Genomic DNA, 26,984 nt, shown 5'->3' with positions numbered 1-26,984 from the left:
ACACAACCTTAAAATTTTTCTCTCCAGCATCTCAAGTTCCTTCATTATCGTCGGTGATATATTGAACCAAATTGGAAATGCATAACTAATTATTGGTCTTATGCAGGTTTTGTACAAAAGAATTTTGGTGTTGGATGGTAAAAATTTGTTACAAAAAAGTTTTAGAAAAGAATTAAAGATTTTTTGAGCTTTATTTCGAACTTTTCTCGCGTGAACATTAAATTTAAAAAGTTTATTAAACTCAATACCTAAATATGTGACAGAGTCTTTGAATGGAATTTCTGTACCATTCAAAACAAGTTTTAATGTCTTACTTTCGGGAACAACAAACCGTTTGCATTTCCCAGAAGCATTCCTTATGCAAATGGCTTCACATTTTGAAGGGTTTATCTTGATACCCCATTTATCAAAATATTGATTTACTACGCGGAGATGTTGCGAGATATCTGCCAAAGCAACAACAGGCGATTCGTGGTGCGAATATAGCAAGGAATCGTCAGCATACAAAATACTTTTGGAGTGTTCACGATCGTGGGGGAAATCACTCATAAAAATATTGTACAGATGGGGAGCTAAAACCGAACCCTGAGGGACACCACAGTTCACATCTGAAAGCTCTGACAACTTGTGTTTAAACTGCACGCAAAACTGTCTTCTTGTGAAAAAACTTTTAATCAGCTTTATGATCTGAGGATTAAATCCAATGTTTATCATTTTCGTCAATATTCCATAATGAGAAGCATGGTCAAAAGCTTTTTCTACGTCAAGAAAAACAGCGACAGTACATTTTTTATCCCTTAAATTTAGAACAATATCATTATGAAATTTTGTCATTGCATCAACTGTTGAATGGCCCCTCTGAAAACCGAATTGTGAATTTGGAATATATGGCAACGATATTCCGTTATCCATTTTTTTCCGAATAACTATCTCGAAAAGTTTGCCCAAATTTGAAAGTAAAGTTTGAATAGGTCTAAGATTTGAAATTTCTTCACTGTTGGCTTTTTTCTTAATGGGAATAATCTTGGAAATTTTCCAAGAATCAGGGAAATACCCATTAGAAATGCAATTATTAAATATAATGGTTAAATACTCGAAAGCTTTGACGGGAAGTTTGCGAATAATAAAATTCGAAAGACCATCGAGTCCGGAAGACTTTTTATTCTTGATAGCTGCTGAAATGGCCATCACTTCATCTAAGGTTGTAAGACTTTCGCATCCTTCTCTATTTCTGGAATCCACGTCATTTGAAAATGAAACACTATGTTGAGGAAGGTTGGCAATGAAGCCGTTAATGAGTTCTTCTTCAGAAGGTTGGTGTACTGGCATATTATAAATACTTGAAAAGAACAATCTTAAACGGTTGAGACATTCAGCCTCATTAGTAAGCGTTACTCCATCAATTGATAGTTTTTGCAAGGGAGGCGTCTTATAATGTCCAATGACTTGTCTATGTGCTTTCGGTCCAGGCTTAATTCCACGGAGTTTTTCCCTGAAAATTGAGACCTGTTCCAGTTCAACTTGTTTCTTAATCATTAAACCTAGCAATTGAATCTGCTTAGATAACAATCGATATTGCGGACTATGTCTATCACTTGAGAGTTGATAAATTCGTTTAAGTTCCTTTTGCCAACTATATTTCAGTTTGTACAGATTCTTAATTCTATCAGAAATCAAAAACTTCCGTCTTCCTAATTCGACTTTTTCAGAATGAGATTCAGAAACCGTGCATATAACAGAAGTAAAATGTTGTATATATTGATCAATTTCTCCGTTTGTTAAATTATTAACGGAATTAGGATAATTGGTCATAACACCCTGCGTCACATCATGTTTAAAATCGCTCCAATTCGTGTTTTGGTGACTCACAAAGAAGGATGGAGGATGTAGAAAAATTTCAACACTTGGAAGCTTAATATTAAGTTTTAAAGGGTAGTGGTCTGAAAATGTGGGCAAGGATGTGGTGGAATATAAAGGGTTTGGTAGATCCGAAGAATTAGAATTGACGATGAAATGGTCCAGGAATGATGAACCATTTGGAAAGGTGGGTTCAGTCGAAGAAATTTTTGTGAACATATAGGGGTGTTGTTGAAGAAAGTCGTAGAAGCAAGTGCCGTTAGAGTTATTTATAGAATCCCCCCATGAAACATGTTTAGCATTGAAATCACCACCAACAAAGGTGAAATCGAAACCTCTTGAATAATTTCCTAAACAAGTTAAAGAACTGTTTATTTGTGTATGACTAGAATTCCCAGGGATATAAATGGAGCCTAGTAAAATTTTCCTAGGAACCCCATTAATTGAAACATCTATTGAGATAAATATACAAGGAAAACAGAAATCAGAAATATCTTCAATTTTATATTTGTAATTTTGCCTGAGCAATATGGCAACCCCTTGCGCACTATTGTCCCGAATAAAATTGCATCCCTCGAAACTAACTCTTACACCTGGGCGCAAGTGAGTTTCCTGAAGGAATGCAATATCAACATCAAACTTGTTGATTAAATTATATAGTTCAAATCTACGGCCATACTCAATAAGTGACCTGACGTTAAATGTAATTAGGTTTAGGAAGCTACGGACCATAAACTTCATTCACCTCGCGTAAAAGACTTATACATTGCTGTATAGCCTCATCCTTTGAAATCGATTTGAACTCTCTTAGAAATGTAGCTATTTTATTTTCAAGCGCAATCGTTTTTGGAGGGCAAATTTCGTTTGCGATCTTTAAGAATTCCTCAATAATCTTGGGTTTGGGAGATGGAATTTGACTACGAGCATTAATAACACCTCGAGAAGCATCTGAAAATGAAACATTCGGTCTAATAATTGAGTTAAAGGCATTTAGGACATTAGTATTAGCTTTCTCTTTTCCCTCTTTCGCAACTTTTCTAGCTCTATTCTTTAGCTCAACATATTTTTTATATTCAGAGCAACCTCTGAAGCTTGCTGGATGACCGTGATTACCACAATTTACACAATATGGCAAATTACTCTCAGTCTGCACAAATTGGCATTCCCCTCTAGCATGGTTTTGATCGCACTTTACGCAGGCGGACTCTCTGTTGCAATTTTTTGACATATGTCCCCATTTCTGGCATCGCCAGCATCGTACATCACCCAAATTCCTTCGTGGCAACTCCCAAGTTATTAGTTGCTTCAATATATACCTTTGACATTTTAATTCGGACACCGATTTACCAGGAAGCAAAGTTACAAGGAAAAGACCCGTGTCAACATTGTTTTTCCTCGAGAATGAAGTAGTGAACTTGGAGACATTATCGATTATATCAGGAACTAACCTATCAATATCCGCTTTAATATCTTCTACATTTGACTCATACAAGAGGCCACGCAAAACCATGGATTGTCGTTTCATCTCCTTTGGCGTAAAAGAGTAAGAATCTAATTTTTTTTTTCGCGAAGGAGGCTCATTAATTCTGTGTGAACTTGTGTATCTTGTAAATAGAGTTTACTTTTAAGTCTGTTTTTGTTCACTATCTTAAAAACAATATTTCGGGCTTCTAAATCTTTAATTAGACTCTGCATATCTACACCAAAAAGAAAGATTGGGGGACAAAAAGATTTCTTATTACCATTAGGCTTTTCTACATTTGCCGTGTTTTTCAATGGGGCTGTCTTATGCAACGAGCTATTAGATTTAACATCAAGGTCACCTAACAGTGCAAATCTATTAGATGGCGAGGTCGATGTACCAGGTACGTTTTTAGGAATGCTAAATTCAACATTTGACAAATCTACTTTTGCTTTTTTATTGCTACTTGCGATTTTCCTTTTCTTCTGCACGAGTTGAAAATCTTCATCAGACAATTCTTCATGATCCATATTGCTATTAGAGTCTAGTACCGAAATTCTTGCGGAATGGTCTTGCATGGGATTTGGGTTTTGCAAATTCTTGACGTCTATTGATGGCAAGTCTTCAACACTTAAAATCATATTCGTATTTTTGTGTAATTTACACATTGAAGATGTAGCTTGACGGTTTGAATTCGATATTCCATCATTGTTAGAATCAGGTCTTGGTGATACATGTTCATTGAAACAAGCAGCATGCAAAAGCGTTCCGATTCTTGATTTTGTGGTCTGTCTGCCTTTATCTGGAGGTATGTTCTCAGCAGGATCGCGGACATCTCCGCCCAAAGAGTTCAAATCCATTTCAAAATTTGACAGAAAAGTTTGTTCAGAAAAAAATTAATTAATTTTTATTTTTCCGTAAATTTAAAAACACGTCTACTTCGTTCAAAGGCTTTCAGCAAAGTCCAAATAATGGCTAATATCAGCCCAAATGGAGGGAATTTCGGGACGTATGTTTCTATTTTGTGGAACTCGGGTCCGATATATTTTTTTTCATATAATCCTCCTCGAAGGGATATCATGCACTCTATATCAATGTTATTTGATAAAAAAAATGATTAAAATGTCATATGGAAATGCATAGTGGAAATTTGAAACAATTTCGGTGAGTAATGCCGATAATATCATCAAAATACCGAACATCGTGAGGTATCGTTATATGGGATTTATACAAAGTCGTGAACCTGCATAGACAGTTTTCTGTCATAGGCTATAGTACCCATTACAAACTTTAAGTATGAAATTTGAAATAATTTCGGTAAAAAATGTCTCTATATGGGGGGCTATATGAAAACCCGGACCGACATGGCTTATTTACGAACCTGTATATTGGCAAATGCATATGTGTTCAAATTTTTAGCCTTCTATCTGTTGTTCCAAAGATAGCGTTATTACAGCAGACAGACACACGGACAGACTTACACACAGTCAGACGGACATCGCTAAATCGACTTAGAATTTTACGCTGATGAAGAATATTTATACTTTGTTGGGTCTGACATAAGTATTTGGAGGTGTTACAGACGAATGACATAATTAATATACCCTCCATAGTAGAGGGAATAAAAATTAACAAAGGAATTGAAAGTCTTTTCCAAAAATAACCTTGTCTCCTTTCAATCAAAAACTTGGGATCATCATGCTCACTATTATGAAAGCACCTTTTTAAGTTTATCTTATGTTTTACTTGTATGCTTCTCAAAAATTCAATAAAATTCCTACGTTTCAGCAATTCAAAATATTAGTTCATCGATAAATTTGAATATAAGAACTCATTACCATTGAAAATGAGCTGTTGATTTATTTTGAAATAATCTCCTAGTATAAATGACCCTTTAAGATTTCATAATCGATAATAATGCTCGCGGTCGATAACAGTGTTTTGCATTGACTAAATTATAAAGTTCTTGGATTTCTAATTAAAAAATAAAGCATATCTTCAGGCGTCAACAGTTAATTTCCTTAACAACATTTTATTTTTCCTTGACCGCAAATATAATCACTTCAACTAATTGTAAACGATAAATTTCCTTCTCGAGATAATATTTTTCTTTAATTTCCTACTCTTAAGCTTGTTCCCCAATAACAACAATGACACAAAAGCCCCCTTAAACTATGAAAAGAAAAATAAATATATGAAAAGATTTAGTAAGATTTGCGGTATGATTTCACATCACTTGAGATTTTTTAACAATTTGTCGCCTTTTAAGGATTCATCACTCGTAACTAATACCCTTATCCCTTATCCTTGTGGAAGCAAAGGCAGCAAAAGAAAAGGAATGAAAAAAAAAACAACACGAAATCGCCTTTTATTCTGTTGGCCAATGCCAGCTGTTGGTTCGGAATGAAAGCGAAAAGCCTATAGAAATGAATGCCATAAGTCTTAAAGATTTTTCAAAAGTAGAAAAAAGACGAAAATTCATTGGCCTTGTATTTCATTTGACGGAATAAAAGGAGAAGGGCGTTGGAGAGTTTACTGGAATCTTTGGAGGTTTCATGGGTGTGTGTGACTTTATAATAGGCCAGAACCATTATAAAATAAATAAAAAAATCCATTTTATAGCTGCCTAATCCTCAATGGTTTCTTTCGAAAATTTTATTGTTGTTTTATTGTCAGAAAGAAAAAATAATAAAAAAAATAAAATATGCTCCATATGATGTTCGTTGGTACGGCGAAGAAAGGTTTGTGTGCGTGTGTCCACAAATGGCGGGGGGGTAGTAATGTGGGGAGTTCCTAAGTGGGGGTGAGTAGCTAAGATGTTTGAAAATCTCCAGTCATGATTCATGTCCAGAACTGAGGATTGTTTTTTTTAAATGTCACTTAAAAAGTGTTTAAGTTAAAATAAATTACAAAACTCTGCCTCTCTCCTCCAAAGAGGCTTTTATCAATGCGAAGTAAAGGCGACGTTGTATGAATATCAACGAGAAGGATAAATGCTCTATAATGTTGTGGGTATGGCAAACATTTAAGTGGTTGAAGTTAGTAATAAAATGAGGCTGTTTTAGGCTGGACTTGTTTTCTTCAGCCTACGGCATAGTGGCAATATTGAGTAGGACGTTCCGCCTTTTTAATCCCACGAAGTACAAGTTTTATTATCTTCTTTCCTTTATGGAATATCCCTGAAAGATAAAGGGACAGAAGTCTCTGAAAGACTATTAGAGACTTTTTGATAGCTGAATTTCGACAGGTATTACGACCTTCTACATCTAAATCACCTTTGAAAAACCTTTCATTTCTAAAGAACTCTCCTACTTAGATGAGGTTTCAGGGTCGATTTGTCTCTAAAAGACATAAGCAAGAATTTCTTTCTTTGAAATCCTTTCCGATGGCATTCTCTCTTTATTCGGGAGATTTAATTCATTTAAAGGTGTTGTCTATAAAAAAACTCCTGATGGACCATAGGGTCCACAGACGACCAGAGGGCTCTGCACAGATGACCTTCTACAGCCCAGATTTGTATCTTTCGTGGAGCTTTTCAAGTTGTTCTCCATAGGCCTTTTGAAGGACTTCTATGTGTTGAAGGTCTATTCATCAAAAAAGACTTCTTGAAGGTCTACTCGATATATGAGACATCATGGAGGCCTTTTACGTATAGAAGACCCCTGAAGGTCATATCTGTATAGGAGACCCCCTGAAGGTTCTCTTCGTATGGGAAACCCCTGAAAATCTTTCCGTATAAGTCTTCTCTGTACTGAAGTCCTGAAGATTGTGTCCTCATTCAACATCTATTAAGAGGTCTTCTTCCTACAGATGTCCTCCGGAAGGACTTATTTATGTAGAGGACCTGCTGAATGTGTTCTCTATTCAGAAGACCTCCTGAAGGTCTTCTTTGTCTAGAGGAAATCTTGAAGGTATTCTATGTGTAGAATACCCCTAGGAGGAATTCTCTGTGTCGAAGGCCTCCTGCAGGTTTTCTCCGCGTGGAAGGTATTCTCCGTGTAGAAGACTACCTGGAGGCTTTCTCTGTAAAGGAGACCTCCTGAAGGTATTCTCTGTGTAGAAGACCTGCTGAAGACGTCTTGAAAGTTTTTTCTGTATAAAATAATCTTGAAGGTCTCCTCTGTGTAGAAGAACTTTTAAAGGTCTTCTCTGTGTAGAAGACCTCCTGTAGGTCTTTTCTGTATGGAAGACCTTCTACAGGTCTTCTCTATATAGAGGACCTTCTACAGGTCTTCTCTGTGTAGAAGACTTTTTACAGGTCTTCTCAGAGTAGAAGACCATTTACAGGTCTTCTCAGAGTAGAAGACCATTTACAGGTCTTCTCTGTACAAAAGACCTTCTCTAGTTTTTCTCTGTGTAGAGGATGTCTGGAAGGTCTTCTCTGTGTAGAAGACCTCTGGAAGGTCTTCTCTCTGTGCGTGGAAGGCCTTCTGAAGGTATTCTCCGTGTAGAAGGCTACCTGGAGGCTGGAGGCTAAAGGAGACTTCCTGAAGGTATTCTCTGTGTAGAAGACCTCCTGAAGACGTCTTGAAAGTTTTTTTCTGTATAAAATATCTCTTGAAGGTCTCCTCTGTGTAGAAGAACTTTTAAAGGTCTTCTCTCTGTAGAAAACTTTTTAGAGGTCTTCTCTATGTAGAAGACTTTTTACAGGTCTTCTATGTGTAGAAGACCATTTACAGGTCTTCTCTGTACAATAGACCTTCTCTAGTTTTTCTGTGTCTAGAGGATGTCTGGAAGGTCTTGTCTCTGTGGAAGGCCTCCTGGAGGTATTCTCTGTATAGAAGACCTTCTACAGGTCTTCTCTGTATAGAGGACGTTCTACAGGTCTTCTCTGTATAGAGGACCTTCTACAGGTCTTCTCTGTATAGAAGACCTTTTACAGGTCTTTTCTGTGCAGAAGACTTTTTACAGGACTTCTTTGTGTAGAAGACCTTTTACAGGTCTTCTCTGTACAAAATACCTTCTCCAGTTTTTCTCTGTGTAGAGGATGTCTGGAAGGTCTTTTCTGTGTAGAAGACCTTTGGAAGGTCTTCTCTCTATGGAAGGCCTTCTTGAGGTAATCTCTGTATAGAAGCCCTCTGGTAGGTCTTCTCTGCATGAAAGACCTGCAGAATTAATTCGGTGTATAGAAGACATTTTGAAGGTTCTTTATTGTAGAAGCTATCTTTTGAAGGTATTTTATGCATTAAAGACCTTTTGCATATATAGAATACATTATGGAGATCTTCTGTCTTGAGCAGACCTTCTTAAGGTCGTCTCTCTATGGAAGAATTACAAAAGTTATTTCAAATGGAATCTGTCTATTCAAAAACCTTTTGAAAGTTTTCTTCTGTAGAGGATACCCTTAATATCTTCTGTCTATAGAAGACCTCCTTGGGTCTTCTCTGCTTAAAAGACCTTCAGATGTGATTTTAAATGTAATCTGTATATTGAAGACCTTTTGAAAGTCTGCTGTCTTTAGGTGATCTCCTTAATAACTTTTGTCTATAGAAGACCCCATTTGGGTATTTGGTTTACAAAAGAACTCTTCTAATCGATTTTCGCTCTTCGAAAATTCTTAGAAAGGTCTTCTATCTTTTTATTTTCGTCTTTAGATAAACTTCAAAAGATCTTCTGTCGTCAGAGAACTGTAAAAGTATTCTGTCATAAGAATATTCTGAAAACTATTATGGCTCCAGACGGTCTTTGGCAGATCTCCAACTCTAGAAGTCCTTGCGAGGTCATTTCAACTCTTTGAAAAGTCTACGGTGTACAAAATACTTCGGATAAGGCTTTTTTTCTCGAGAAGACCTTTTTTATATTCGGTCATGGTCTTCAATAATTCCTTCTTCTATAACTCTAGAGGTATTTGGAGGGTCTTCTTTCTATTGGGAATCTTTAAATTGTCTCTATTTCAGTTTTCTTTACGGAATACCATAGAGAAATCTTCTCATAACATTATTTCCCTTTGGCGTCCAACATGAATATCCATATGACATCCAAAACCCCTTTGGAACTCCAGTCCATGCTACTGCTGCAGGCAGATGATAATCATCCATGACCGGAGCGTATTCAAGCATTCAAAACAATCAACATAACATTACATGCTTCACTTTCAATAAAACTTTCTGGCCATTTTAAGATGCTGTGAAATTTTTCCAAATAACACAAAAAATCCCTTTAGGGCATCTCCAAAAGGATAGCATGGAAGGGAAGATTTCATAAGATTTATATGCGACTCTAGTTAAACAAAAACAACAGCAACAACAACACCAGCAGCAGCATTAAAACGGAAAATCACAACAAAATTTATCTTTTGATGTTCATAGTTGGAGAAGAAGATGCAATGCAGCGCAAAGAATACAAAAATATAACGATGTGGATGATGAGGTCCATCATCATGGTGGAGAGAGGGGGAGTATGCGTTCGTTAAATCGCCAAAAGAGGCTTTGAGTTTTTCTTTTGCCCATTTTTCAATTTGAATGCCCTCTGCTTTATTTTGATTTTATTTTTCTTCGTCGAATTTCACACATATTTTGGCGATTACACTTAAGTAATAAGGCATGCAGAGGTGTCCCACAAGCGGAACGATATATATTTTTTTATTATTATTTCGAATGCAATATTTGCGCTATATCTGTGGGTGCTGACCTGTAAAGGCTCTATCAGGTTTTTATATGTTTTTTTTATATATGTATTGTCAAATTTTTCATATGTAGAATCTCCACACATCGTGTGATACATTGACGACATTCAGCTGTGAAATACATGAGTAAAGAACATATGTCCTTTTTTTACATATGTACAGCTAGCGATATTTTCGTCGGAAAATATAATTTTAAAAATAAAAGTATAGTTTATTTGTTGTGGGAAAATATAAAAAATAAACTTTATCCACAAGTTTTATATTTTTTTAAAATAAAAAAGATGTATGCAAGAGTGTGATAGCAATAATGATGACTCATATGTAAAATGGAAATTTTGATATGCACCCGGAAACACATATGAATAATAGGAGTGACATCACATGTGTAAATCCCTGTGTGATAATGCCTTAAGTACGCATTCAAGGACTTTTTGGACAAACAATTGCAATACCTACAGAAATCTGTGTGCATCATAAATAATAATGATAATAGTAGTAATAATAATAATAATAATAATAATAATAATAATAATAATAATAATAATAATAATAATAATAATAATAATAATAATAATATAATAATAATAATAATAATAATAATAATAATAATAATAATAATAATAATAATAATAATAATAATAATAATAATAATAATAATAATAATAATAATAATAATAAGAATATAATAATATAATAATAATAATAATAATAATAATAATAATAATAATAATAATAATAATTAATAATAATAATAATAATAATAATAATAATAATAATAATAATAATAATAATAATAATAATAATAATAATAATAATAATAATAATAATAATAATAATAATAATAATAATAATAATACTAATAATAATAATAATAATAATAATAATAATAATAATAATAATAATAATAATAATAATACTAATAATAATAATAATAATAATATAATAATAATAATAATAATAATAATAATAATAATAATAATAATAATAATAATACTAATAATAATAATAATAATAATAATAATAATAATACTAATAATAATAATAATAATAATAATAATAATAATAATAATAATAATAATAATAATAATAATAATAATATAATAATAATAATAATAATAATATAATAATAATAATAATAATAATAATAATATAATAATAATAATAATAATAATAATAATAATAATAATAATAATAATAATAATAATAATAATAATAATAATAATACTAATAATAATAACTAATAATACTAATAATAATAATAATAATATAATAATAATAATAATAATAATAATAATAATAATAATAATAATAATAATAATAATAATAATAATAATAATAATAATAATAATACTAATAATAATACTAATAATATAATAATATAATAATATATAAAGATAATATAATAATAATATAATAATAATAATATAATAATACTAATAATAATAATAATAATAATAATATATAATAATAATAATAATAATAATAATATATAACTAATAATACTAATAATAATAATAATAATAATATAATATAATAATATAATAATACTATAATACTAATATAATAATAATAATAATAATAATAATATATAATAATAATAATAATAATAATAATAATAATAATAATAATAATAATAATAATAATATAATAATAATAATAATAATAATAATAATACTAATAATAATAATAAATATTAATAATAATAATAATAATATAATAATAATAATATATATAATAATAATAATAATAATATATAATAATAATAATATATAATAATAATAATAATAATAATAATAATAATAATAATAATGATAATAATAATAATAATAATAATATAATAATAATAATAATAATAATAATAATAATAATAATAATATAATAATAATAATAATAATAATAATAATAATAATAATAATAATAATAATAATAATAATAATAATAATAATAATAAAATAATAATAATAATAATAAAATAATAATAATAATATAATAATAATAATAATAATAATAATAATATAATAATAATAATAATAATAATAATAATAATAATAAAATAATAATAATAATAAATAATAATAATAATAATAATAATAATAATAAAATAATATAAATAATAATAATAATAATAATATAATAATATAATAATAATAAAATAATAATTAAATAAATAAATTAATAAATAAATAAAATAAATTAAAAATAAATAAAAAAAAAATTAAAAAAAAAACAAGTAAAAAAAGCGGTAAGTTCGGTCGGGACGAACTTTTAATACCCCCCACCATTTAGACCACCACCATTTTGTCATAGGCTGTAGTATCCGTTCCGAACTTCATTTCGTTTGGAAATTAGAGTGATTTCCACAGACGGAAAGACGGACGGACATCGCTAAATCGAGATAGAATTTTATGCTAATCAAGAATTTGTGGGGTCTAAAATGTATATTTCAAGGTATGAATGACAAACTTAATATACCCTCCATACTATGGTGGAGGGTATAAAAAAACAACGACTGGAGCAGTCGCTATTACAATTTACACAGGGAAGAAGTCTACCATTTTGGATGTTGATCGGATAATATTTGGCGGGTGAAATGAACCACAACCTATATCGGTGTTTTATAAGCATAAGTCGGGAGGTCTTTCCCATATGGTTTTCTCCGATGAGAAAACATTCGTTGTCCATCAGTTTGTAAACAATCAAAAATATCGTGCTTACTTGCCAAAAAGGTCAGCTGAAAATGTGCACCTTCGGTTGGCCATCAGAACTCAAGCGCCGGCCATGGTGATGGTGTGGGCCGCCATAACTGGCGATGGTCGCTCTCCGCTCGTATTAATCGACCGTGGTGGAGGATGTATAAGAGCCTTGGGCACGCAAACATTTTGGTCGCAGACCTTGGACATTCCAACAGGACTCAGTACAATCGCACTCAGCACTAGCCACTCAAGAATGGTTACAAAATGAGGTTCCTCCCTTCATTTCCAGGGCACAATGGGCACCAAAATCTCCGGATACCAATCCGTTGGACTATTGTGTCTGGAGTATTTTGGAAAGTAAAGTTGGCGCTAAGAAATACCAAAGTGTCGATCACCTCAAGCAAGCGCTCCTCCTGGAATGGACCAATATACCACAGAGCAACATTCGGGAAGCGTGTGACGGTTTCATTGGCCGTTTGAAGGCCATAATTCGTGCCAAAGGTGACCAATTCGAACAAATCTAAACTTATTCTACAATTTGATGCTATTTCCGATATTTTTTGCTTTCATTGAATAACATTTAAAAAAATAAAAATTATGGCGTTTGACTTTGTTGCAGTTTTTTTAACTCACCCTGTAGAAGACGATATTCCAGCTGTACAATACTTTTATGAATAAGTGATTAAAATTGGTATTTAGTATCTCTTGTGTCCAAGTTTTTAGTATCTCTTGCACCCAAGTCTCTCCCTCTCTGTTGCATTGACGGCATTGTATTAATTCTTTGAAAAATGTTTGCCTTTTGAAACAAAGAAGCATTATATTTTCTCGGGAATTATAGTTAATGCAAGCAAAACAAAATGCTTTTGAAAATATAAGCTTTTAATGAAATCACAAAGAATAGAACTAGTCATGCTGTTAACAAAGGCAAAATTTACAAAATTACTTTTCAAATTGAAAGTTAATTAATATTTTGCAATATTGAAAACGAAATTCAATTTAAAGATTTTTTATACCCTACAATACTATGTGCTGGGGGTATTATAAGTTTGATTGGGCCAAAAATTATTTAACACCTCGAAATAATGGTTTCCGACATAGGAAAGTGTATGTGGATCTTCCTATCTCACCGAGCTGAGTCGATCTATGTATGTCCGTCGGTCCATGTTAATTTGTAATTATGCTACAGGTCACAATTGTGGCCCGAACCTCACGGAATTGAAAATGGAGGTGGGGTTAGGGTCAGAATATAACATTTATATCCAATTTTATGCAAAATCATAAATTCCATATTCATCTCAGGTCTTTGGTTGATAGATATAGTAAGTTGAAAAGAATCGCTAACTGGTTTGGCAAGTTATGATAGATAAAAATATTTAAAATTGTGACCCTTTGTGGTGAGGTGCCAGATGGGGTTCGCAGATATATATCAACTTCACAACATATGTTGTGTAATCAAAAATATTTTTATGTGTGAAATTTAAAGAGAGAGTTGGAGCTTATTCCTTTTTCTTTGAGCGTTTTGTTTTTTAAAAAGCTTGAACTTTATGTGGTGGTGGTACCAGAAGAGATGGTCCGATCTCTGCCATCTTTATAAAAGATCTTGTGTTGATGAAAATATTGAGCTGTACCAAGGCTGAATGGAATCGCATGTTAACTTCTCGTTTTATGAGCTTCATGGATGTTCAAATTTTGACCCAGAAGGAGTGAACCAATATATCCAATCTTCAAAGCAGACATTGTGTTAGTAGAAGTATAAGGATGTGTGAAATATAAAAAGAGAAAATTATGTTTATTCAGATTTTATAAACGTTCTTGTTATTCAAAACTTTGACCCTTTGTGGGAAGCTACCAAAAGAAATGATCTGATCTCTACCATATTTATAACAGATCTTGTGTTGATAGAAATATTGAGATGTACGAAGTCTGAATGGAATCGGATGTTAATTCTCGTTTTATGAGCTTCATGGATATTCAAAATGTTGACCCTTTGTGGGGGAGGTACCAGAAGGAGTGGGCCAATATATTCTATCTTTACACCAGACCTTGGGTTAGTAAAAATATTGAAATGTATGAAATTTGAAGATAATTGGGCTCTTACTTCACATTTTATAAGAGTTATAATTATTCCAAATTTTGACCCTTTGTGGGGGAGGTACTTGATGGAGTCGAAAGATATTGACCATTTTCGCCCCAAACATAGCATAGGATGCGAATATTAGGATTTTTAAACTTGGAGTAAATTAAGATTATCATTTTTCTTTCTGTGCAGAAAATAGTTTTTTTTTTTGACGATTTCGACCTTTTGTGGGGGGAGGTACCAGAAGAAGTGGACCGATATATTCCATCTTCACACCGGACCATGGGTTAATAAAAATATTGGGATGTGTGAAATGTAAAGACAATCGGACTCTTACGTCACATTTTATAAGATTTATAATTATTCCAATTGTTGACCCTTTGTGGGGGAGGTACTTGATGGAGTAGACCGATATAATCCATTTTCGCACTTGATCTAGCACTAACGTAAATAATAATATTTGCAATTGTGAGCAAAATAGGATTATTGTTTCTCTTTATGTGTAGAAATTTTTTTTGACAATTTCGAACTTTTGTGTGGGAGGTACCAGAAGGAGAGGGCCGATATATACCATTTTAAAAATTTGTTGATGTGTCTAATTTGAATACAATCGGACTCTTTCATCACATTTTATAAGAGTTATACTTTGTGGGGGAGGTACTTGATGGAGTGGACTGGTATTGTCTATTTTCGTACCTGACCTGGTAATAATGCAAACAAAGTCGAGCAAAATCGGATTATCCTTTGTCTTTCTGTGCAGCATTTTTTTTTTTTTTTTTTTTTTTTTTTTGAAAATTTCGACTTTTGGAGATAAGGAAGGAGTGGGCCGATGTTGCCCACATCCGAACCCGATCTAAGTTTAATAATAATATTACGACACCGGACACTGCTATATAGACTCCAAACGGAAGGACGTTGCTAGATCGACTCCAAATGTTCTGGAACGGATTTAGTCCAAAGAGACCTGGGGTCTAAAATGATTATTTTGGTGAGGCACGTTTTGGCCATTAAAAATGATATATACCCTCTGAAGCCCAGGCATATGGCTACAGCCCTGGGTATAAAAATTGTGCAATTTATATCAGTCAGATCTACGAATTATTATACTTAACTGTAAGTTTGGCTTGACCGATCTTTGAATACCCTCCACCATTTAAAACGATTTTGAAAATTTCCAAAAACGAAAAAAAAAACGTTAAAAATTCTGTTAAAACCCTAAAAATACCGAATGTAGCCATTATATTAGAGTCTATATGACGACGTGGACCTGTATAGTCAACTTTTGTCATTAACCATTACAATATTCAAATGTGAAACTTGAAAAACATTAAGTTCGGCCGGGCCAAACTTTTAATACCCTCCACCTTAGGGTAAAGGAAACATTAGAAGAAATGTGGCTAAACCATTAAAATGCCGAATATCGGGAGGTACCGTTATATGGGGGCTGTACCAAAACGTTAATTACAATGACGTAACACACGAACTGGGACCCATTATGATCTACAACTACCAATTTTCAGAGAAATTCTTGAAAAAATGTGTCAAAAATCATCAAAATACCGAATATTGGGAGGTACCGTTGTATGGGGACTATATCAAAACGTGGACCTATACATACAATGTTTCGCCACACGAACTAGGACCCGTTATGACCTACAAATACCAATTTTCAGACAAATCCGTTAAAAAATGTGACATAAATAATCAAAATACCGAATATCGGAAGGTACCGTTATATGGGGAATATACCAGAACGTGGATCGATATATCTTATTTTCAATACCAACCATCTTGGATACAATACAAATTGCTCTGCTAAATTTTGGCGCTCTACGTCAAATAATGTGGGCTGTATCGTGATTTCAACAGACAGACGGACATACGAAGAGACAGACAGACGGACAGACAGACAGACGGACATCGTTAAATCGACTTAAAATTTTACGCTGATTATGAATATATATACTTTATGGGGTCTACGACGAATATTTAAGGATGTTACAAACGGAATGACAAACTTAATATTCCCTCCATACTATGGTGGAGGGTATAAAAATATGCATTAAAGACTAAGACTACCGGTCATCCTGTTCTATAGAAAGATTTTTGAAACCTGAAATTTAAGTAGTATTTTTATTTAGCGGTGTATTTGCCTAAAAACGATAATCCGGTCATGTACTAAGGGTATATATCCGTCAATAAACCGACTGATACTTCTTAACCTCTCCGTAAATTGTCGGGGGTATTTTTTTTTTGAAGATTAAATTTTTCCTAATCAATAATATTTTCAAAATTTTACCCCTCATCTAATCCATGCTTAATTTTCTTATATTTTAAGTGTTCAACTCATGTAGTTGTTGCCATTTTAAGCAACACTTCAATCCTTAAGACGTTTTTCCTTGGACTAGTTTTTGGTTTTTGTTTTCATGTCATTTCAGAGATATCTCTATTTTTTATGTGTCTCCTTCGTTTGTATTTCATTTTTTTTGTTATGCTTTTAAGCATGTCTTGGTTTATTTCTGCATCTCATCTATCAACTTAATTTAAGTCAATCGCAAATGCTGTGTTGGTGTTCGTTCATTTGCATTGGTATGGCTACATCCCAGTAAACAATTTTTGCCGAATTCTGTCGGAATTCTGTCAGAATCTCTGAAAAAATGTCCAATTCCGAATTACTTCCGATTTCGGTACGAAAGTTGTATGGGCTTGGTCACCGAATTCGGAAAGATTTTCTGAAAAAAAAAAATCGGAAAAAAATTACATTTTCTGGACGAATTGGAATTCGAAAAATTCTTGGAAAAATAGGAGAAGAAATTAGATTTTCGAGAAAATTCGGTCAGAATATACAGTTTACTCTCCGTTTGGATATAATTCGAAGTTTTTGCTTAAAACGCAAGAAAATGTGCAGGAATTCTAAAAAAAAACATTTAGAAAATCGGAACAATTTCTACCAGAAATTTCTGAAAAAAAAGTCAGAAATTTCGGAAAAAATCGAACATCAGAATCGGAAATAAATTTTTTACTCAAAAAGATTTTCCGAAAAAAAAATCGGAAAAAATATTAGATTTTCTGGACGAATTCGGTCTGGATTCGGTGAAAATTCTTGGAAAAATAGGAGAAAAAATTAGATTTTCGGAAAAAATTCGGTCAGAATAGACAGTTTACTCTCCGTTTGGATATCTTTCGAGTTTTTTACTTAAAAACGCAGGAAAATATGCGGGAATTCTAAAAAAAAAAAACGTTTAGATAATCGGACCAATTTCTACCAGAAATTTCTGAAAAAAAGTCAGAAATTTCGGAAAAAAATCTAACATCAGAGCAGTCGGAAAAAATAGTTTACTGGGATATTTCCAATGTATGTGTGTATGTGTTTATGTTTGTAGATTTCAACAACAACGGAGTTGTAACTGCAAGGAAGAAAATTAATATAAGTCAACTCCTACCACTTGCAGATAGATTCCTTGACTAGTTAAGTGTCTTTCGCTGCTCCCTCTTTTCTCTCTCTCTCTCTCTCTCTATGTTCCTTGCTTGCGTTATTCCTTTCTTTTGGAATTTTTGTAAACAAGAAAATTATGCAAATTTATTTTCTTTTTCTTATTTTATTTTTATTTTAGTTTGTTTCATTAGATTTCATCATTTCTTCTCCATATTATCTCTTGCATTCGTTGTTCGTCTTATATTTATTTGTTTCTTCCATATAATGAAATCTACTGCCAGCTGTCGGTCGGCATGTCTGCATGTCCATCCTCCCGCCCGTTTGTCTCTCACTTCTCATTGAAATGAACGAACGTTTGCAAATAGTTACGAATGACACAATAAACAATTACGAATTCATTAGTAGCTGTTGTAGTTGTAAAGCATAAAACAAAAACGAAAAGGGGAGAGAACGAAAGCAGAAAATCTCATTGCAATTTACAAGACATGAATCATGGAAATGGTGTAAATTAGCAGCAAAGCAAATCACACGACCGACCAGTTGCAGTTCATTTAATTTTGCATAATTTTTTTACAAATTATCGTCAATGCTTTTCGTTCTAATCATCGGCGAAATTAAGTTATGTTGTGAATTGTTTGCAATTATGGAACATTTTTGTTTTGATTTACGAATTTAATTAGGGAATTTTAAAACAGATCACCAAAATAGGTGATGAAGCAGGGTAGCATATCTAAATACTTCTTTTATACCATTATGGAAAAAAAGTTAAAGGACATATACAGGGTGAGATAATAAGTTATAAGTTTGATTGGGTCAAAAATTATGTAACACTTCGAAATATTGGTTTCCCACATAGGAAAGTACATATGGATCTTCCTATCTCGCCGAGCTGAGTCGATCTAGCTATGTATGTCCGTCCGTCCGTCCGTCTGTCCATGTTAATTTGTAATCACTCTACAGGTCGCAATTATGGTCAGATCTGTAAAAAAATTTAGAATGGAGGTTGGGTTTGGGCCAGAATAGAACCCTATTTCTTTTGGTAATGATCTCATAATATTTAGGGGTTCAAATGGACCAAAAACTGAAAAATTTCCTGATTTTGCAGTTGCGCAGGTCGCAATTATAGACCAATCGAAGCGGAAGTGAGCATGGGGCTAGAGCTTAGGGCTGGGCAGATGCCTTCCAATTTTTTTAGTGGGTGAAATAGATCATAACATTTGTGTTAAATAAAAGTAGAACGCGAATATTTTTAATCACAACGAAATCACAAATAGATGGAGAGGTCAATTCTGACCGTTCGGTAGATGCCGATTGTAAATATATCTGAAATATATCGGGAAATATATACAATGTAAATATGCAATGGAAGGGGATGTTAGCTAGAATGCATATATCTCAAGAGTGGCTTTAAAGATTTTGACAAATTATGTCAATGCAGAATGCCCTCTTGGCATAAGAGAATAAAATCTAAAAAAATCGCATAAAAAGATCTCAATAATGATGTTAAAATAGGTTTTGTATTATTTTGTGAAATTTTTTTATTTTTTCATATTTTTTATCGCATGCGATTTTTTCAATTCGACTTAATATTGTGTATATTTTGTAATTTTTTTTAACATACAACACAGTCTGCAATTATCGTCCGATATTCATGAAAATTTTCACAATGGTAGGTATGGGCTCAGAAGGACTTGTCCTATTGTTTTCAAAGATGTCCGCAATATCTTTAAGGGTTGAAATGGACCAAAAATAGAACAAATTCCTGATCACACAATTGAAGCCAATCGATACGCCTGAGAAGAGAGTTAAGGACAGGGAAAAATTCTAGCATTTTGGATGACCATTGGATTATATTTAGCTGTAAAATGGACCACAACAACTAACAGCGCGACGGAGTGCTGTTCAAAATGCTAAGGGTAACATCTGGAGAGTGCTCCATGACATAATTAACCTATATAGAAAATTCTCTGTCGGGGGGGTAAAGTGCTCACAAAGAACCCCTTGTGTACAAAGAACTCCTTGTGACCATTCCGTTGAAAAATATGGCTAAAAACATCAAAATACCGAATATCGAGGGTACCGTTATATGAGGGCTATACGATATCGTGGACCTTTATAGATAATTCTCTGCCAAGGTATAAAGTACCCACAAGGAACTCCTTGTGTGAATTTTCAGACAATTCCGATGAAAAATGTGGGTAAAATCAAAATATCGAATATCGGGGGTACCGTTATATGGGGGTACCGTTATATGGGGGATATGCGATAACGTGGACCTGTATAGACAATTCTCTCTCAGGGGGTAAAGTACTCACAAAGAACTACTTGTGTGGATTTTAAGACAATTCCATTGAAAAATGTGGCTTCCATCATCAAAATATCGAATATCGGGGGGTACAGTTATATGGGGGATATACGATATCGTAGACCTATATAGACAATTCTTTTTGAAGGGGTAAAATGTCCACAAGGGACTCCTTTTGTGGAATTTCAGACAATTCCATTGAAAAATGTGGCTAAAATCATCAAAATACCGAATACCGTGGGGGTACCGTTATATGGGGGCTATACGATATTGTGGGCCTATATAGATAATTCTCTGCCGAGGTATAAAGTACCCACAAGGAACTACTTCAGACAATTCCATTGAAAAATGTGGCTAAAATCATCAAAATACCGAATACCGTGGGGGTACCGTTATATGGGGGCTATACGATATCGTGGACCGATATAGCCCATCTTTGAACTTGACCTGCCTGCAGACAAAAGAGAGATCTGTGCAAAATTTTAGCTTCCTATCTTAATTCGTTTAGACTGTAGCGTGATTACAACAGACGGACGGACAGGGCTAAATCGTCTTAGAATTTTACGCTGATCAAGAATATATATATACTTTGTTGGGTCTAAAATGATTATTTCGATGAGTTACAAACGGAATGACGAACTTAATATACCCTCCATACCTTTTTTGGTGGAGGGTATAAAAATGTCGGAATTAGCATCAAATTTTAGAATAAGTTTATATTTGTCGAATTGGAATTATGGCCTTCAAACGGCCAATGAAACCGTCACACGAATGTTGCTCTGCGATATTTTGGATCATTCCCGGCGAAGCGCTTGCTTGAGGTGATCGGCAGTTTGGTACTTTTAAAATACTGCAGACATAATAGTCCAAAGGATTGGTATCCGAAAATTTTGGTGGCCATTGTGCGCTGGAAATGAAGCGAGGAACCTCATTTTGTAACCATTCTTGGAAGGCGCGTGGAATGTCCAAAGTCCTGTTGGAATGTCTAAGGTCTACGGCCAAACTGTTTGGTGTCCAAGGCTTTATTACACCCTCCAAATATGGCGATAATATTCGGCATTTATTCTGATGCCACAGTCGATTAATACGAGCGGAAAGCGACCATCGGCTGTTATGACGGCCTACATCATCACCATGGCCGGCGCTTGAGTTCTGGTGGCCAACCGAAGGTGCACGATAATTTTGTTACATGTACAAACTGCTGGGCACCGAATGTTTTCTCATCGGAGAAAATCAAATTCAGCAGTTCACCACTTTCGGCCAAGCGAAGCAACTCTTTAGCTCTTTTGAGTCCATTTTCTTTCTGTTGCGGTGTAAGTTCTTGCACTTTTTATGAATTTCAATGGCATTACCCCGAGCTAAATTTTCAATGTTTGTCGAATGGAATACTGGGATATGTTTAGCTTATGAGCCACTTTTCGGCAATTGCGTCTCGGGTTTCGATCAAGTCGCTTCTTCACTTTTCGAACCATTTCTGCTGATGATGCTGGTTTCTTCCGTCCACTTGCTTGGCTTAGAAATGACAGCAGTCTGAAGTTCGTTGCAGTTTTTTCATCTTACGTCAAGCAAGTGGGCGGAAGAAAACAGCAACATCAGCAGAAATGCTTCGAAAAGTAAAGAAGCGACTTGATCGGAACCCGCGTCTCAGTGGCCGAAAAATGGGTCGTGAGCTGAACATATCGCAATATTTCATTCGGCAAATATTGAAAAATGAGCTCGGGGTAAAGCCATTAAAATTCCAAAAAGTGCAAGAACTTACACCGCAACAGAAAGAAAATAAACAAAAAAACTCGAAGCAACTCTACTTCGCTTGGTCGAAAGTTGTGAAACACCGATTTTTGCTTTTCTTCGATGAGAAAACATTCATTGGCCAGCAGTTTGTAAACAAACAAACTGACCGTGTTTACTAGCCAAGGAGGTCAGCTGAAAATCTGCACATCGGTTGGGCACCAGAACTCAAGCGACGGCCATGGAGATGGTGTGGGCCGCCATCACAGCCAATGCTCGCTCTCGGCTCGTATTAATCGACCGCGACATCAGTATAAATGCCGAATATTATCGCGAAAATATTCTTAAGGGTGTATTTAAGTTTTGTGCACGCACTTAGCACGCGCCACCTAAGAATGGTTACAAAATGGGGTTCCTCGCTTCATTTCCAGCCCAAAATGGCAACCAAAATCTCCGGATACCAATTCGTTGGACTATTGTGTCTGGAGTATTTTGGAAAGCAAGGTTGGCACTAAAAATACCAAAGTGTCGATCACCTCAAGCAAGCGCTTCGCCGGGAATAGGCCAAAATACCGCAGAGCAACTTTTGGGCAGCGTGTGACTGTTTCATTTGCCGTTTGAAGACCATAATTCGTGTGAAAGGTGACCAATTCGAACAAATCTAAACTTATTCTAAAATTTTAAGCTATTTCCGGCATTTTTAGCTTTCATTCAATAACATTTGAAAATCAAATGTGAAAATTATGGCGTTTGACTTTGTTGCAGTTTTATTTTTATCTCAGCCTGTACTTTGGTTAAAAATGTAAAATTTCCAGCAGATCGTAAAATTGATATTTTACGCTCTTATTTTCCAAATATTTTTTTAAATATTTAAATGGCATGATCAAAATATTCTGCAAAATTGCGACGTGCCAGGTTGGACTATAGTGGTTGCTTCCTTTACGTTACGATAATTTGTAGAAAATTTTAAAATGTTCCTGAGGTGTCATATATAGTTGACCGAAGTATTAAATTCTCACACTTCATCTAAAATAGAAAATGAAATATTGGTATGGGCAAAATTATAAGAAAATCGAATATGTATATCCAATTTTATGCGAAATTATAAATTCCATATCCATCTCAGGTTTCTGGTTGAGAGAAATATTTAGATATATCAAGTTGTAAGGATTCGCCGACTTGTTTCGCAAGTTATGACAGATAAAAGTATTGAAAATTGTGACGCTGTGCGTGAGGTACCATAAGGGGTTCGAAGATATACATCATCTTTACAAGAGTCCTTGTGTTAGCAATCATTTGTGTGTGACTTTCTTTTTTAATCTTGAATCCTATGTAGGCAAGTACCAGAAGAACTGGTCCGATCTCTTCTATCTTTATAACAGATCTTGTGTTGACGGAAATATTAAGATGCACCAAGTCTGATGAATCGGATGTTAATTTCGCGATTTATGAGCTTCATGGATATTCAAAAATGTGATCCCTTGAAAATTGCGAACTTTTTGTGGGAGATGTACAGAAGAATTGGACCGATATTGCCGAACTTGATCTAAGTACGATAATAATATTATGATGTACCAAGTTTGGACCAAATCGGATACTCCTTTCGAGATTTACCTGCGAACCAGTCAGGCGACTCCAAATGTCCTGAAACGGATTTGGTCCAAAGTGACCTAGGCTCTAAAATTGTTATTTCGATGTGGAACGTTTTGGCCCTATCAAATGATATATACTCTTTCTAGCCATGTAGCTGAGGGTATGAAAAAATAACTTGGTACGTCTATCATACACCCCATTAGCGATCCTGCTCAAAAAGATTTTTTCAAGTCAATTTTGGAGGCTTTCAGAAATTTCCTACCAAAATTGGCTACATTTCTTAGCCAATTTGGCAGTGTAATGGTTTAAGGTTTTTGGCCAAAATCGAGGATCTTAGCTGACATCAAAAGTTATAGTCTACCAATGTTATAAATTGGCTAAAATACAGATCCTGAGGAAAAGTAGAATAGCAACACTCGCGAAAACGCTACCGTGATTTATTTCATCATTGATGAAGGTTACATTAGAACATTTTCCGGGTTAACCTTATTTAAAAAGATTTATTTGAGGTATATGCAATGGAATTAACAAGTGAAACCGACTGGGGTTTCTAAATCCTTTACAGCGTACTATAACAAAATAAAAACCAGTAAAAGAGTCTTAAAGACGGGCGGGGCCGACTTTATGATACCCTACACCACTTTGCTAATTTAGTATTGCTGCGCATAACAACTAAAAGTTTTTATGGGAGAATTCAATCATACACCCCATGATTATAATTATAATTTAAAATTCAAAGGACTAAATATGCCGAAGCATTTGTATCTTTTAAATTCAGACTTGTAATGCCCATTTGGTGCACAATTAATTTGAAATCGAATAAAGATATATATGGGAGCTATATCGAAATCTGAACCGATCTCGATAAAATTTGGCAAATATATTTCTGAGCTGTATTTGATATATTTCCGTGAATATCGTTGTTACGGAGTGCATATTACGCCTGTGGGTAACAAATATAAAAAATCGGATGAACAGTATATATGGGAGCTATAGCTATATCTGAACCAATTTTCACCAAATTTGGCATATTACCTTCTAGACTAAATTCGGTCGTATGTGCCCAATTCCATCCCATTTGGACGAATATTAGAGGTTTGGTGCACAATAAATGGTAAATCGGACGAAGTTATATATGGGAGCTATATCCAAATCTGAACCGATCTCGATAAAATTTAGCAAAGGTATTTCTGAGCTGCGTTTGATATATTTCCCCAAATATTGTTGTTACAGAGTGCATATTACAGCTGCGGAGGACAAAAAAAAAAAAAAAACAAATCGGATGAACAATATGTATGGGAGCTATAGCTATATCTGAACCGATTCCGATCAAATTAGGCATACTTCTTTTCAGGCCTAATTTGGTTGTATGTGCATAATTCCATACTATTCGGACTGATATTACACGTTTGGTATATCTAAATTTTGACGATTATCTCCAATTTCAATAGGGTTCGTCCTTGGGCCAAACGAAATGATTTGTGCAAAATTTCATCTGGATAGGGCAGTAAAAACGCGAACTGTACTTTGTTTACAAAAATACATGAATAGACGTACAGACAGACGGACGGACATGCATAAATCGACTCAGAATGTGATTCTATGCAGATCATCAAAAGGAACTATGGCTCTATCTCGTTTCCTTTTGCCTGTTACAAACAAATGCACAAAGACATAATACCCTGACCACCTTGTGGTGTAGGGTATAATTAATCCTATATCAGAAAAGGTTTTCGAAACTTTAATTCCTCTCCCTAAATGTTCGTTCCTCCGACAAGTATCGGAAAAAAATAAACATGTTGCACTTGAAAAGAGAAGGAGTATAAAAACAAATCCTTAAAATTTGTAATAATATTCAATTTATATGCATTTTGTCTTCCATATTTCAATTTGCACTGTCTTGCACACTTTGCCCATTCTCCCCCAGCTCCTCCTTCATGGCTGCTTATCCCTTACTATAATGACAGTTATAATATCCTTCAATACAGCATTTTCTAAAACAAAATACTTATCCTTGTTACAGGGCTTTTAAGCGGAGCGAAAAAAAGGGATACTGGGTCGTTGGACACAGCTACCAACACATATTCGAGTTGGTTGCAGGATTCTTTTTCTTCGCTTGCTTTTGTTTTTAACTGATATTCTGCTGCTGGTGCATAGCAACAAAGTCGGCAACAATGTGGCAAGTCGAGAAGTAAATATGCAAAAAAAGGGGAGAAACTGCACAAAAAATAACTAGCAACACCAACAACAACAACTTGCAACAAATGAAGAAAATTTATTAACGAGGCACTAGACACAAGACTTTGAAATATTTTCTCAGCTAGCAGGATAGGGGATGGAGAGAAGAAAAAAAAAACTGAACAGAAAACAACATCCACCCACACACAAACACTGCCAGAGAGGGGAGTTGAGAATACTAAGTTTTAGTTGTTGTTGTTGTTGCTAGCATCAGTAATGGCAGTAAAAACATTTTTCCATAAAGCCACTTGTCGTTACAGTAGTTGTTGATGTTATTTTTGTTGTTGTTTGCAACTGCATTCAGATTGTTTTTCTATGGCGTTGTTTGTTGTGCATCATTATCTTGTTAAAGTTAAATACAATGAAAGCGGCAAGAAAATGCAGCGGAACACAGTGGGAGAAATTAAAGCATGGAATGAAGTCATGGGTTTTGGTAGGCCAAAGGGATAGAGCTAGGTGTTATGCCTCCAAAATATCAATGTTAACAAGTAACAAGCTAAAAAACAGAAGGTCCGACCGAACTTTGAATACACTCCACCTATTGGAACGAATTTGGAAATTTTCAAAAAATAAAATCCTTAACAAATTCTGTTAAATCTTAAAAATACCGAATATAGCCGTTATATTGGGATCTAAATGCCGTGGACCTACATAGGCATTGTTTGTCATAAGCCATTACCATATTAAAATTCGAAACTTGAAATGAAATGTGAATAATGTAGCTAAAATCATCAAAATATCGTATATAGGGAGGCACCGTTATATCGGAGTTGTGCGAAGTCCTGGACGAGCATAGACAATTTTCTGTCACAGGCTGTAGCATCCGTTACGGAGTTCGAATACGACATCTCAAACAATTTCGGTGGGTATTGTACCTAAAATCGTCAACATACCGAATATAGAGAGGTACTGATATATGGGGCCTATACGAAGACCTGGACCGGCATAGGCAATTTTCTGTCACAGAGTG

Source organism: Musca domestica, unplaced genomic scaffold (assembly GCF_030504385.1).
Source record: "Musca domestica strain aabys unplaced genomic scaffold, Musca_domestica.polishedcontigs.V.1.1 24, whole genome shotgun sequence".
Lineage (NCBI taxonomy): Eukaryota > Metazoa > Arthropoda > Insecta > Diptera > Muscidae > Musca > Musca domestica.
This window is presented reverse-complemented; position numbering follows the sequence as displayed.